The sequence below is a fragment of the Dermacentor andersoni genome, chromosome 6 (assembly GCF_023375885.2).
Source record: "Dermacentor andersoni chromosome 6, qqDerAnde1_hic_scaffold, whole genome shotgun sequence".
Taxonomy (NCBI): Eukaryota; Metazoa; Arthropoda; class Arachnida; order Ixodida; family Ixodidae; genus Dermacentor; species Dermacentor andersoni.
Genome location: NC_092819.1, coordinates 109,484,580 through 109,499,750, shown reverse-complemented (window position 1 = coordinate 109,499,750; position 15,171 = coordinate 109,484,580).

The following is a 15,171-nucleotide window of genomic DNA, read 5'->3' as shown; positions in this document are numbered from 1 at the left end:
TCGCAGATATGCTCGTCAAAATGACCTTGGTCGACCTCGCAGAGCCATTTGAATACCAACAGAATACTGACTTCTGACTGACGATTTCATTTTATGGCTGTTTCTAAATAAGACCTACACTATAACTCGTTTTCCGGCAGGAGCAAACACAGCAGATATTCCGTATCTTGAAAAAAAAAAAAAATGAGGGCCACTTTTTGGTGATGTGTACCGAAAATTCGACCTGTGTAGGTTGCTTACGTACTCTGAAAACAGTAACTGACTGGTCGCTTCATCCCAATTTTTATGCGTTATATATAAACGTCATTTGGTTGTTTCCGTCCGGTATCCTCGGTAAAATATGCGGGGAACGGTGCTTATATTGGGTCAACGTACGAAACAATGTTCACCGAGGGACGAGCGATATATATGTTCACTCTGTGCAGGTTCATTACAGCCTTTGCAGAAAGTTACTCATTGAAGCGTTCCAGAGTGTCATACTGCTGCTAATCTAGATGTTTCATAGACTCCTAAAAGAACGCACGAGATACGGACGTGAAATTCCGTGAAAATAGGAAAATATTAAGCGCAACGCATTGCGAAACTTTCACTTTCCTGCGTTATAGGCAAGTATAGCCGATAATTGCTAAACCCTCTTTTTTTTTTCATGTATTTTCGTGAAATACCTGCAGTCACGAATTACGATTGACTGTCGATAAATGTGTGAAATTTACATAATTTTATGTCGAGGTGCCGGAAAATCCACACAGAAAGCAAGTCGAGGTGGGAGAATGACTCTGTGCATTTTATAGTGACCCATCATAATTACATAGTAAATAAATATTCGTTTATTGTACAGTCAGTCATGCTATGTCTCTTCCTTAAATATATTGAATCACCCGCTCGAATTACATATACAGATTAATTATTGGGCGCGAGCATTACAACAAGGGACGAATTAATCTTTCGCCCCCCTTGAAACGTCCCGTCAAAGACGGTAGTGCCATCGCGAAAGCGGTCGTTTTTTCACATTTCACTCAGAAGTGAAATGGGCGTGCTCTAATTATGCAGAATGTTCAATTTACTAAAATCTGAATGTTCATTGCCTATGATCCTTGCAACCACTGCGCAGTAACGGCACAAATAAGTCGCGTTCGCAAACATGTACGCCGCGACTGAATGGGATATTACGAGATTCGTAGTGTTGTTTCTCCGGTGTCCACGCCCAGCTAAACAAGGCGCCTTGTTTATATCTAGGGAAAATTAAGGGCATGGCAAGCATAAGGTGTAGGCAATGCGCCAAACGGGTGGGTTAAATGCGCTTCTTCCAACAGAATGGGTGTGCAAGTGGTCCATAGCGTTATTATAGTCTGTTTTACGAACCGTGTAAGACTTAGGTGGCTGCGCTGGCATAATTACAACAACTGAGGTCAAATTTTGCGAACATAAGGGGAATAATCCACCAGGTTTGTGCGCGATGGTAAATACGTGTCGATCAAATACAGCGTTAAAAAATTGTAAGCAACTGTTCGAAAGTACCACGCTACTGCTATTAGCTAGGTTTCCCAATGTCCGAAAAGAACTCTGCCTTTCAGATATTTTATACTTTTAAGGAATAACACAATATGTCGCGTAGTTTTAATCTTTCTGGCTTATTTAGAAGCGTTACGAATAATTATTGAGCCCTCATATTTTTTCTTCTTACTTTTTCATGCATGATATATCAGCTTCGTCTAGTGTCCTTACTGAACTAAAGGAGGCAGCTTCGTTATGTCTCGTGACTGTAAGGACCAGTTAATGGGTGATTTGGAGGTAAAGTTAAAATTGAAGGGTAATTGGTGCTTTCGCAATAAATTACGTACGCAAGTACTCTATAGTGTTATGAGCGTATCTAACGAGCGGGCAAGAATTGAGCCCGCTGCCCTGCATAACTATAAAAGTCGCCAAGACTAAATTTAGCGAAAATTGGCGGTACACTGTGGAAACTCTTTGTGCGAAGTTAAACACTGTTGGATCAAACACAGCCTTTGTAAATAATTTCTTATTCAAGTGTTAGAGCGTGTGATATGGCCGCTATCAGCTATGCTTCCTATTCCTGTTGTAAGCTACAGCTATATCGGGGCACTATAGTGTCCCGATATAGCTGTAGGTTACAACAGGTTTATATTTTGTGGAAAGGGGAGGGAAGAAATGTTAACTGCAATGTGCGACCAAATTTTGCATTCCTAGTCTGCTTAGAACCGTTGCAAATAATTAATGAGCCGTAGTTGTTCTCTCCCTATTTTCAGGCGTCATAACACGTTCCGTCTTAATTTAACGATGTCTTCGGTGAACTAAACAAGACTTTTCATTTATATTTGGCGAAAATGAAGGGCGCGTCATGGGCAATATGTAGGTAAACTTCGAGGATGAGGCACTAATTATGACATTCGTAGTAAATTACGCATGTAAGCTATCCGGAGCTTTATGAATGTGCTCTGCGAACAAAGAATTTATCCCGTTACCCTGGAAGAACTGTGAACTCAAGAGATATCAAATCTAGCGGAAATTGAGTGTGTGTGTGGGGGGGGGGGGGGGTGTTATAGTAGTTGTAGTGGTGGTTTTCAACAGATTTGCTGGACATACACTATCGCAGGGCTGGGATGGCCAGTCAATTTTTTTTTTTTTAGGTTGCAAGTAATTTATTTTGATTGTACGTCGTTGCGTATAACTTCGACCATACCATTACCTAAACTAGCAATGCATTTATGCTGTAGACTTAAACAGGAAGCGCAATTATTTGTTCAAATTCTTTGTGACAAATGTGCGTTTTTTATGTGCGCTGTACTGCTGCTACTGGGCGGGATCCGGGACCACTGTGGGGCACTGATTGCCTTTTGTCCCTGTGTCATCTTGAGATTTGATATAGTTGCGAGAGATAACTGCAAATTCAGATCCCTTTTCGGGCCGCCATGGTTCACCATGTGTGATTGATAAAAAGGCACCTGCCTGTTAAACACACACACACACACACACACACACACACACACACACACACACACACACACACACACACATATATATATATATATATATATATATATATATATATATATATATATATATATATATATATATATATATATATATATATATATATATATATATATATATATAGGGAGAGAGAGAGATCAGAACGTGTGTAGTTTGCACCCCCCTCCCCCCACTCTAGAAATAGTTGGTACGCCATTGGTCCCTCTCTCTCGATATCTTGCGTGGTACATATGCATATGGTGCGGGCGCCTGACCTGGGTGATCCAGAAGTTCGTGTGGCGGTAGCCAAAGCTCGCTGACGGCCTTCAGCGTTGTTGCGCTCGACATTGCCCTTGGAAAGGAGGTTGGCCGCCACTCGGTCAGGCGCTAAGTCTCAAGTCAGAGTAAAGCGCGGGTCCCACAGGTGGTGTTCAAGTTCCGTCCGGGCGTCGCAAAAGGGGCTGCAGGCACCCGCATGCCGAACGGCCCGGTCTGCGATGACCCTCATTCTTCCCCGTGGAGGCGCAGTGCAGGAGGCAGGAAGCCTTCCAGCCGCATGGCTGGCACAGATTAGTCGTCGATCGGTCAGTGCTCATCGGTGAGATTCGCGGAAAGCTCATGTTCGTCGAAAGCTCTGTCTGATTCGTCTGGCCGACAGCCCTGCTTGCGACACCTGCGGCTGCGAAGAGACGATCGCGCGCCTCCTCTGTGACTGTCCACGTTACAATGTGCCAAGAAAAAATGCTCGTGACCCCGCTCGAAAAACTGGACAATCGTCCCTTCAAAGAAGAGAAAGTTCTAGGACACCGATCCACACGGGTTTCGGCATTCAAGGCCTTAAGGGCTTTGCTGAAGTTTTTAAGGGCCTGTGAATTGTGCGACCGCCTTTGACTATTGTTGCGCGTAACATCGCGTTACTGCGTGAATTTTTCTTGTTTCTTTTTCTCTCTTCCTTCTCCTTTTATTCCATTTACCTCTTTCCCCAGCACAAGGTAGCCAGCCGATACTTACACTGGCTAACCTTCCTGTCTTTCCTTCCCCTTTGTCTCTCTCTTTCGTCTGCTATATTTCAATCAGTGAATCAATGAATCAATCAGTGAATCAAGCAGTGAGTCAATCAATCTATTTCGTCTATTTCACAAACACACGAAACCCAGCACCGGTATCGGCGAACACGACTGCTCGTGTAAGCGCGACCCTGTTGGCGAGACCACTCGGCTTCTAATTTGGCTCGTTTTACACCGGCACCGCCGGTTTTTCTCTCACGGCGCCGGCTACCGGTTCGGCCCCTGCTGTCGCACGTCGTTTGCCGGTTTACCAGTTATTTCCAAATTGGCACACTACAAGCCGCAACCGAAAACGCGCTCTCGGGCGTTCGTGCGGGACGGCTCAATTGTCGCAAGCACGTTCATTTTTCAATTCCTTAAACTTTTCGCCAGTGTATTGATACACTGAAAACGTATGTATCCTTTCGCTTTCTTCCTTTTACCTTTTTTTGTGTGTGCTCCTTCTTCAGGACATCGTCAAGGGAGTGTTTTGCCGCAAGATTTCGTTCAGAAGGGTTCAATATTAGAGGAGACAGGAGAAATCGAAACGTCGCATTGCCCTGCTGACAGGAGGCAAGCTTCGCTCTTCGTCTGCCTCGATTAGCGTCCCCAAGTGAGAGTGTGGCGCCGTGCTCCCGCTAGGGCAGCAGAAAGTAGTGCCTATTTGCTTTCTTCTGAATCACTGCACTATATTAGATAGTCATAACTTCTAGCGTATGCCCAGTATTCCGACATACGCAATGGAGTTTGCGTAATACCGGGTTGGAATGGAATGGATGCTATGAGCGGCTCCTTTAGAACGGGGCGGTGGCAATTGCGCCATCAAGCTCTTTTTCTTACCTATACCTTATTATTATCTTTTAGGCGAAATATTCCAAGCATCAAACTTCCTGAGTTATTATTGGGAACTTCGCTTTTGTTCGCCTCCGTCGTTTGTGGTCTCCTTACTTTTCTGCCCCCAAACCTCCAGCCGCCTTTTACTACGGATAACCTCTGTTGCCTACATGTTTAGTTTGTCCTTGCTATCCCAGTGCCCAATGGCTATAAGGAGGTCAGAGAAGCCTAAACCGACAGCCGGGTAGACATCTTGACATTCACATTTTCCGTCGCTTCCATCTGTTTACCACACCAAGCGTATGCTTCTTCTTTGGTGTATACCTTGCTTTATAACTCCCAATTCTAAGGCACCCTGATTTCGCATATAGAAAAGTAAAGAGCTTCCCCTCGAGTCATCACAAAATGTTTCTCTCCTTATTTCGTTTTTACCTCTTAGGTAATTACTCATAGCCATTTTCCTTTCCATTGCCGCCACTTTCTTTTTTTTTTTCCCTTTTTTTCTTTTTGTTGCCATGTTACTTATCATACCGGCCGCATACTTGCTGGTAAGCTTCCTGGTTATTTTCCTCCACTGTAAGTCAATATATTTCCTGTACAAATACTTGAACACTCTCGCAACCAATTTACTTTCTTTCGTATTCTTCAGTTGTTCTTCGAAATCATTTTACTCTGAGTCCTTCGAAACTTGTCCGCCCCATATCACCCTGCACAGCTTCATTTGTAGTCTTCCCGTGAGCGCCCTATGCGAGAAGTCCCACTGACTTTTGGTTCCCATCGAATCCTGATCGTACCCCTAATTTCAAGCAAACAACCGAATTTCCTAGTGTAAGTCCTGGAACCATTACACCTTTCCACATGCCCCGGAGCCTTTCGTACCTATTATATCCCCATAGTGCTCTGTGTTTTATTATGGCCGCATTTCTCTTGCACTATGCTATTATTGTTTTCCCCCTGTGTTGCCATGTATCTATTGCCTTCGTTTATCCCTACACCGGGGTATTTGTATTCTCTTACGTACCCGAGGAATTTCTGGCCCTGTATTGACACAGTGTGTTTTCAGTCTGTTTCACTATTTTTATTGAACGTCATATGGACCTGATTTTAACGGTAAATTTCAATCCTAATTTCTCACGTTCCTGTCCCCGGATATTAGCCAGACGTTACATATCACGTTGTCTGTCGGCAAATTACGCAATGTCGTCCGCATAAAACAAACCTGGGAGCTACCGGCTCTATTACCCGCCTGCTTGTACGGTAAATTAAACCCGATGTCTATTCCTTCTAGCGCCTTTTCCATCCTTACTACGTACATCATATACAACAGCGGGGTAAAGGGCACGCTTGTCACTCATTTGGAGATATCAACTTTCTCCTTGCTCCTCATTCCTTTCCATTCAACGCAAACAGTATTTTCTAGGTGAATCTCCCTCAAAAGCTGTATACAAGTCGTCGTCGCCTAAGCCTTCTCCTTCCAAATTATCCCACAAAATGTTGCGGTTAACGCTGTCATACGCTCTGATAGTGTACAAATACATATATAACGGTTTAATTTCTTCTCTGGATATTTCAATACACTGAGTAACAATAAATAAGTTATCATCCAGACACCTGCCGATTCTGAAGCCATTCCAGAGTTCTCCCAATGTGTACTATGTTCAGTTAATGCTTGCAGCTTTAATTTAATTGCCTACCTTGCTAACCTGTACATTACCAATGTAATGGTCAATGATCTATACGACGGCATTGTATCTTTTTCCCCTTACCTTTACAAATTAAATCCATTCTATTTTGTCGCCAGCTGTATTTGCCTATGCTGTAAGATTTTTTTCTATTGCTTTCTACAGAGCTTCCTTACTTTTTGGTTCTAGTTCATTAATCAGCCTAACGGGAACCTCGCCTAACCCTGTGGCTGTGCGCTTAGGAATTTTCTCTTCGGCCTTTTTTCAGTTGAAGTTTGTCAGCACCAGCTCCTTTTACTGGTTTTCGTTCAATCGCTTTTTTATCTAAGTATCTGTCTCATAATTGCCTTTAAATGGTCCGGCTGTTATTTTTCGGATGCAATTTAATGCCGCGTCATCCCAGTTTGTTTCCATCTTCGCCTAGGATATGTTGTATTGTTCCAGCCTTCCTGCCCAGTAAGTTATTATACCAGGTTATACATACATACATACATACATATACCTTACATACATACATACATACATACATACATACATACATACATACATACATACATACATACATACATACATACATACATACATACATACATACATACATACATACATACATACATACATACATACATACATACATACATACATACATACATACATACATACATACATACATACATACATACATACATACCGGCCGCTCACTTTTAGGCCTCGGTAAACCGCAGACAGCAAGAAGCTTGCGGGGAAACTGAAACCCTCCAAGCCTCTTCCCCAACGTCTCTGTTGGTGCCGCGACACCAGCGGCAAAAAGAGCGTTGATCGTTTGGCCTAGGTGCGTGTGTATGCATTTGACCTCAAGATGGGGAAGGAGGAAAAAGGTGACTGATAACGATAACGGCATGTTAATTGGTGCGTCATAGAAACGCTTCACGACAGCCTTCTTCTCTCAGCAGAATACTAATACCCGAGGGCCGTCTTGAGCATGTATAGACAGACCAGGGGTTGTTGGGAGGTTACATATGGTGTCCACTGTCGTCTTCGTTGGCTTCTGGCAGCTGAGGCTGTGCCACTTCGGCGGCTGCATCCCGTTGCTCCATGGGTCTGCTCTCGTAAACGGGGTTTCGCCTGGTCCAGGAGGGGCCTCGAACCATCGGGGCCTCGGACTATTACCATGCGCGAGCCGTCCCTGGCTTTAACCCTGGCCGGGATCTAGAGTTCGCCTGGTCCGTAATTCCACACGCGGGCTGGGTCGTCGGCCTCGAAGCCTTTTGACAGGCAGCAAGCCACGCTCATATTTTACGTACGCACGTAGGTGCACAACCGTATGATCGAGCCGCGAGCACAGCTGAACTGATTAACAGCCCGGTACGTGCTGTTCGGCTCGAGGTCATGAGGCATTGCGTATACAGGGTGGCCAGTTTCTCTAGAACAATCTGCCCACCATCCTTCAACAAATCTGCTGTTACCTGATCCTCCCCAGCTGCCTTCCCCCTTTGCATGGCTCCAAGGCTCCCTTTACTTCTTCCGGCGTTACCTGTGGGATTTCGAATTCCTATAGACTATTCTCTCTTCCATTATCGTCTTGGGTGCCACTGGTACTGTATAAATCTCTATAGAACTGCTCAGCCACTTGAACTATCTCACCTATATTAGTCATGATATTGCCGGCTTTGTCTCTTAACGCATACATCTGATTCTTGCCAATTCCTAGCTTCTTCTTCACTGCTTTTAGGCTTCCTCCGTTCCTGAGAGCATGTTCAATTCTATCCATATAATTCTTCCTTATGTCAGCTACCTTACGCTTGTTGATTAATTTCGAAAGTTCTGGCAGTTCTGTTCTAGCTGTAGGGTTAGAGGCTTTCATACATTGGCGTTTCTTGATCAGATCTTTCGTCTCCTGCGATAGCTTACTGGTATCCTGTCTAACGGAGTTACCAACGACTTCTACTGCACACTCCTTAATGATGCCTACAAGATTGCCGTTCATTTCTTCAACACTAAGGTCCTCTTCCTGAGTTAAAGCCGAATACCTGTTCTGTAGCTTGATCTGGAATTCCTCTATTTTCCCTCTTACCGCTAACTCATTGATCGGCTTCTTATGTGCCAGTTTCTTCCGTTCCCTCCTCAGGTCTAGGCTAATTCGAGTTCTTACCATCCTGTGGTCACTGCAGCGCACCTTTCTGAGCACGTCCACATCTTGTATGATGCCAGGGTTAGCGCAGAGTATGACGTCTATTTTATTTCTAGTCTCGCCGTTCGGGCTCCTCCACGTCCACTTCCGGCTATCCCGCTTGCAGAAGAAGGTATTCATTATCCGCATATTATTCTGTTCCGCAAATTCTACTAATAACTCTCCCCTGTTATTCATAGTGCCTATGCCATATTCCTCCACTGTCTTGTCCCCAAGCCTGCTTCTTGCCTACCTTGGTGACAGAAGACCTATGGGCCTCGGGTGCCAGACGATCTAGCCACGCCAGTGGGGCCGGGGCTTGATTGTTGTGTTCATATAGGAGGTTGTGGCCAAGTACTGCACCAGGGTGGCCAATCCTGCTCTGGTGAGGGAGTGCGTTACCGGTTCTGGTCACCGGGATCAGGCCACACTCCAGGCCTGTTTATGCAATTTCATCAACACGCGGATTTTTTTATCCGGTGGAAGATTGCGCGGCATCGGGATTCGAACCACGGACCTCTTGCACGCGAGGCGGGTGTTCTACCTCTACGCCACCGCTGCATCCTCGGCAATGTAACGGCGTCCGGAGATAGTTACGCAAAATCCTTGCGAGACGGGCCTGCATTGATCCAGTTTTATTTTTATCACCACGTGATCTGCCTCGCCTGTTTGAAATGCCCGACCCTGTAAGGGTTTGTTTAACGTGCGCCCAAGTCTAAGCACACGAGCGTTCTTGGCATTTAGCCTCCATCGAGCTGCGGCCGCCGTGGCCGGGAGCCCAACCCGCTACCTCGTGCTCAGCGCAGTGGAACGCCATGGCCGCTGCGCCACAGTAGTGGGACACCCAGATTATGTTTTGCATGCCAGCTATTTAGATAATTAGTCTTAATTAATTATTCAACTTCTCAATTCATATAATTAGATGAAAAGCGCCAATGAGGACATTGTAGGGCAACCTGAAAAACTCCTGATACAGAGGAGACGAGGAGGAAGTGCCTGCGAGTCGGGAAAGCACAAACTCACAGTTAAAATCTTATTTATATTATTAATCAAAATTTAACTTAAGTATATCCTTTACTTTATGTATTGCAGTAAAAAGTTTTTGTTAGTATTCCTATCAAGGCAAGGCTGACTATTGTACTGATCACTACTTTATCTCATGTATTAACAGTTTATTTTTCATGTGGGGTTATTCATTTATTTCCCTCTTTTATTATTTATTTATTTGTTAACTAATTTATTTTATTTTTCAATCACGTTACCACCCGATTTGTGGCCTATCCCCCACAGTGGGTGTGTGCCTTTATTTGAGGCTTCATCATCATCATCATCGTCGTCGTCATCATCATCATAATAATAATCCGCAGCAGCAGCATCTGTGGCTCAGCTGTTTTCGCCTGATTTCTCTGTACATCTTTGGAGAACCGCATGGTTCGTGGCGTGAATGCAAGTTGTCGTCCCTGTGCCTCTGCCAGGGATGGCGACTTTAGCGGCGGTTGAGTCTAGAAAGCGGACCGGCTTCCAGAGCGACACCGATGACACCAGCGTCTACTCGCTCAGCAGTGATGACTTCTCCGATGACGCCTTCGAGCTGGTGCGAAGCCGCAAGGCGAACGGAAGACACACCACCAGGACATCCATGTCTTCGAGCACGCCAACGGTAGGACGAACTCGGAATACCGCAGTCAGTACGATTCTATTGGTACCAGTACTCGCTACTGACAATCTGAGGCGACTCAACAGTCTGTCTGTCTCGGTGCAACTTGAAGCGGTGGCGCCAGATCAAGACGCAGACGTTAGAGTCAACCCACGAAAAGATAAGTTGGCTATTGACGTCACACGTGAGACTGCGCTGAGAAATTTGAGTGAAGTTACAGAACTTGGTGGCATAAAGCTCAGCTCGTACATCCCCCTGGACAGTGGTTCCACTACTGGTGTCATCTACGATGTAGACGTCTCCATCTCCAGCGCTGACTTGCCGATTCTAGTGAAGCCTGCCGTTGATGGCGTCGCCATAACCTATGTGTACCGCCTCGGCACATCCCGCTGTGTCAAAATAATTTTCAAGGGCGAGACTTTCCCTTCGCACGTCAAGGTGGGCCACTTTAGGCACCCTGTGCGACCATTCATCCCAAGGCCACTGCAATGCCGCAATTGTATGAGGCTGGGACACGTGAGCGCCGTGTGCAAGAACACGAGAGTTTGCTCACGCTGCAGCGAGCCCCACGCTGCAGACTCTTGTGCAGCCACAGTTCTCAAATGAACCAATTGCCTTGGGTCCGATGATGCTTCCTCGAAGGACTGCCCCAAAATGAAGAAGGAAAAGGCGGTCTTGAAGCAGATGGCGAGAGACCGTTCGTCTCGTCGGGAAGCTGTTGCGGCCGTTAGAAAGCGACTCTCCCGACGCCGTCGGACTTCGAAGAACGCTGATGCCTCTGTGAAGAGTACGCCCCATCCGACAACACCTCCTCCTTTGACCACTAGGACTGGCGTAATCGAATCTGGCGGAGACCAATACAACTTGGTTCGCACTACTAAAGCCACAGCCAAATACAGAGCCACAGCGGAAGTCACAACCGAAGCCGCAGCCGATGCCACGGCCCGAGCCGGAGCCACGTAGAGTGATACAGCTGCGCACCGCTGTAAAGTGCACAGCGCGGGTACCTGACAAATTGACCGAAGAAGGCCGGCAAGTGGTTATGACGCTCCGGTCTACCCCCCTGATGAATACTTTTCGAATGCTCTTGAATAGCCTGCATACTCCGTCAGCGCGAAGTGCAATGCAAGTGCTGGATGCTCTCAATTCAGTACTTGCAAATCTTGAGTAAGCATCATGGCTCACCCGCAGCATTCTATTCGCACTGAAGTCAAAAAGGCTGGGGTTTACGTTAACGATACTACCACATACTGCAACGTACTGCTGACGACCAGTGGCTCCTTGGTCTTCACAGGTGACTTCAAAGTGCATCGCCAGCTATGAGGAAGCAGCAAGATTAGCTACGGCAGCCTAATGCATCGGCGGTGCCCTTGCTTGGACTTGACTGATTTCAAGGCACTTTGCTGCGTGCACAGTGTCCCCTCTATCCCTCTTTCCTCTTTCTGTTCTCCCTTTCCCTTCCCTCAGTGTAGGGCAGCACACCGGACGCTCGTCTGGTTGCCTTCCTCTCTTTGCTATCTCTCTCTCTCTCTCTCTCTCCGATACAGATTTGGCTGTTTCTGGATACGTGCTACATAAGTGCTTTTCCAAGCGCGAAAAAAGCCCGCGAATGCACGCAAAGTGCCTCGATCGGCCTGTCGCGCGGCATTATGGCCGGTTCGCCATATATATGCCGGTCGTGGGTTCCAGCGCCTTAATTAACTTCGCCTCAATTAGCACCAAAGGTCGTTGGTTCAACTCCCACCAAAGGCAGCGGGTTCGACTCTCGACCTTCACGATGTCAATTGGAATCCAACTTGGACATATGGCCGGTTCTCCCATAACTCCAAGTGAGTTCGACTCCCTATGAATTTTGGTGCCGTAACGCCGGTCGTCGGATTTTTCGTGCCATAAGCCGTCTAAGGTTTTCGCCCTAATAATGATTTGTGCTTCGTTATAGGTGCCGTTTAACTGCTGTCATAGTAAATTTACGGCCGAAACTCCTTTAAGGGGAATCATCGTGGTGCGATGCAGATGGCGGCTCCTCATTTGTTGCGTTGGCAAGCTAGAAATGTTTTTACTTCTTCCATTGACGTTGCTCCTGGTTTATAATTGATCTTTCATGTTCTCGGATCCGCACGTTCAAACATCGGCCCGTCTGGCCTATGTAGGTTTTGCCGCATGTCAGGGGAATCTGATAAACAACGCCAACTTGGCAATCTAAATAGGGGTTCTTGTGTTTCACGCCGCAGCCACCTTGCTTCTTTCTGGCGTGAAGTCTCCCAATGCGGGCGCAAAGGCGACTGCACTGGGAGACTACCTACCCATGCACTGCTTAGAACATAAATGCAGGCCTCTGCTCAACCAAGTTAAGATCCTGCGCAAGTGCAATAATGAAAAAGCACGTGAACTTATTGAGTCATATTATATAAAAAAGAAGGGACAAGCATGCATCAGTGACACATAAGTCATACTTTACAATAGGGAGGCACGTTTTCTTGATAGTATGTTTAGGTGAGCCACGCCTTTGGTTTTTTCTGATTTTGGGTTGTTCTTCTGTTATGCTGCTGATACCCTGATGCGCCTGCGCTGGTATGGTCTGATATATAAGTGTTTTTTCTGGAATAAACCTCAGTTGTTAGTTTGCGCCTGTCCTGTCTTCTTACATGTGATTGTCTAGAAAGCGCAATCAATGTTTCCTATTACAATGAACCAACTTGCCCAACAACGCATCCTGCTAGACATCATTAGGTCTACTTAACGACTGTAGCATTATTTTGCCGGATTTATAAGTAAGAATGGCCTTGCTTGACCATGCTGAGAGCTTCGCATCGATTAATTGTGTTCCACGTGGCGAAGCTGCACTGTGGTCTGCGAGAGAGACGCCGTAGTGGAGGGCTCCGGATTGATTTTGACCACCTGGCGTTATTTAGTGCGCGCATAAATCTAAGTACATACTCGGCTACAAGTACATACAAGTACATACCCACTACAAACGGGCCCAACTGGGCTAGTGCAGAGTAGGGTATAACCCCGGGTCGACGCTTGGCCAGCGTCACGACTCGTTAAATCGTCGTTTGCCGGCACTTTATTAAAGTTATTCCTGTCCTGTCCTACTCGGCTTTTATTGTCATGATGTAACAGGCACCTTTAGGTGGCAGCGGCTACCCTTCGTCGCTTGGCAAAGAAAAATATTGTCACAAGATCTGCAGAAAGAATTCTTGCATTGCGCCCACGTGGGACGTTGACGGGAAGCAAACCAGCGACACTGCGTTCAGAAAAAGAGCATCATATACCGTGTCATCTATATTAACGGAAACATATTTAAAAAAGAAAGGGATTTAGCCGATGGGAAAATGCTTTCTTCACTATGCGTTCTTTCAACTCGCGGGTACTAGAAGATCGATCAGACGTGTTAGTCGGTTCTCTTACTTTTTTTATATATTTCGATTTGTTTAGGCAAACATTGGCGTGGGATGAAGTGACTAAAGGCAGATTAAGTCTGCCTGACAATTTTTCTAGACGAATATCTCAACGACTGATGACGTTAATTAACATTGCGTAAATTGCTTTTGTCTCCTGCGGCGCCATCCTCCACTACTACCATTTCAACGTTGGCGTTAACACCATTATTTAAGATGTTATTGAACCCCTACTCGGTTAATTATGGTGCGGAATGCGACGGCTAGCTACTCGACCATCTGATGGCGTCCGCCGTGCTGAAAGATGGAATAGCGAAGAGGGAATCAGCACATCGGTTAAATTCAATTAAAAAAATCTGTTGCCATTGAAATTTATCAGACAGTACAGTTTATCCGCTCAGTCGCGCCTGGTGGATTGAAGAGAACTGCGTTTTCTGGCATATAGGCAAACTATAACGAACGTTGAAAAGCCTTCAGCGGGTGTGTATACCCCGAACATCGCATATATCATGCGACGGAATTGTCCGCAAACTTTTCACTATAAAGGAGAGAGATTGCGCGCACTTGTAACTTATGTGCATATCGTGCAACGGATCTCCGCAAGCGGCACCATCTGCGACCATTTCTACGGCGACTGACACTGGAAAAAAAAAAGCAAAGTATACAAATCACGCACACATTCGAAATCAATGTTATCAATAATTATCTAGCATCCTTTTGTGGTCCCGCAAAGTGTTGCAAGATGTCGCATAGTGTCCGTGCAGGGCGAGCAGTTGTGCTTGTGGCGCGAGCGTGGATATCTATTACGATCCGGGCACTCCGTCTATGAAACATTACGATCTGGCGTGATCCCAAAGGTAGCGTAACGTGTGCAGTACACTCTGCTTGGCACTGTAGAGCACTGCACCGAGCATCTTATTCCGGCCCGGGCCCGCCCCGAGTCCGAATGTGCCATGCGTCGGCCTGCCCGACTGAGGCCCGTGCTTTGAGATCTGGCCCGTACCCGGCCCAGACCAACGCCTATATAAGGAGGTGTTGCCCAGACTCGGCACAGCCCGTTAGCGCTTGAGCATAAAGAAAGCATGGCCCGGCTAGTTCTCGATTATTGCGAATATACCAGCCGTAGAGAGATTCTTTGCTAGAGACAGATTTGGCGGTGTCAGGTTTTCCTTTGGAGATGTTGCTGACAAGCGAATATGTAAAAGAGAGAGAGAAAGAAAAAAATTGTCGCGTTACTATGTTATATGAAAGCCCGTACTACATTTGCCAAATAGTTCCGCATGCATAGAAATATATTCAAAGAAGACAGAAGATGGCTACTTTTGCATGCACCGCTAGCCATTTCATCTCACTTCTGAATCTCGCAGAACAACTGCAGCGTATACAACGC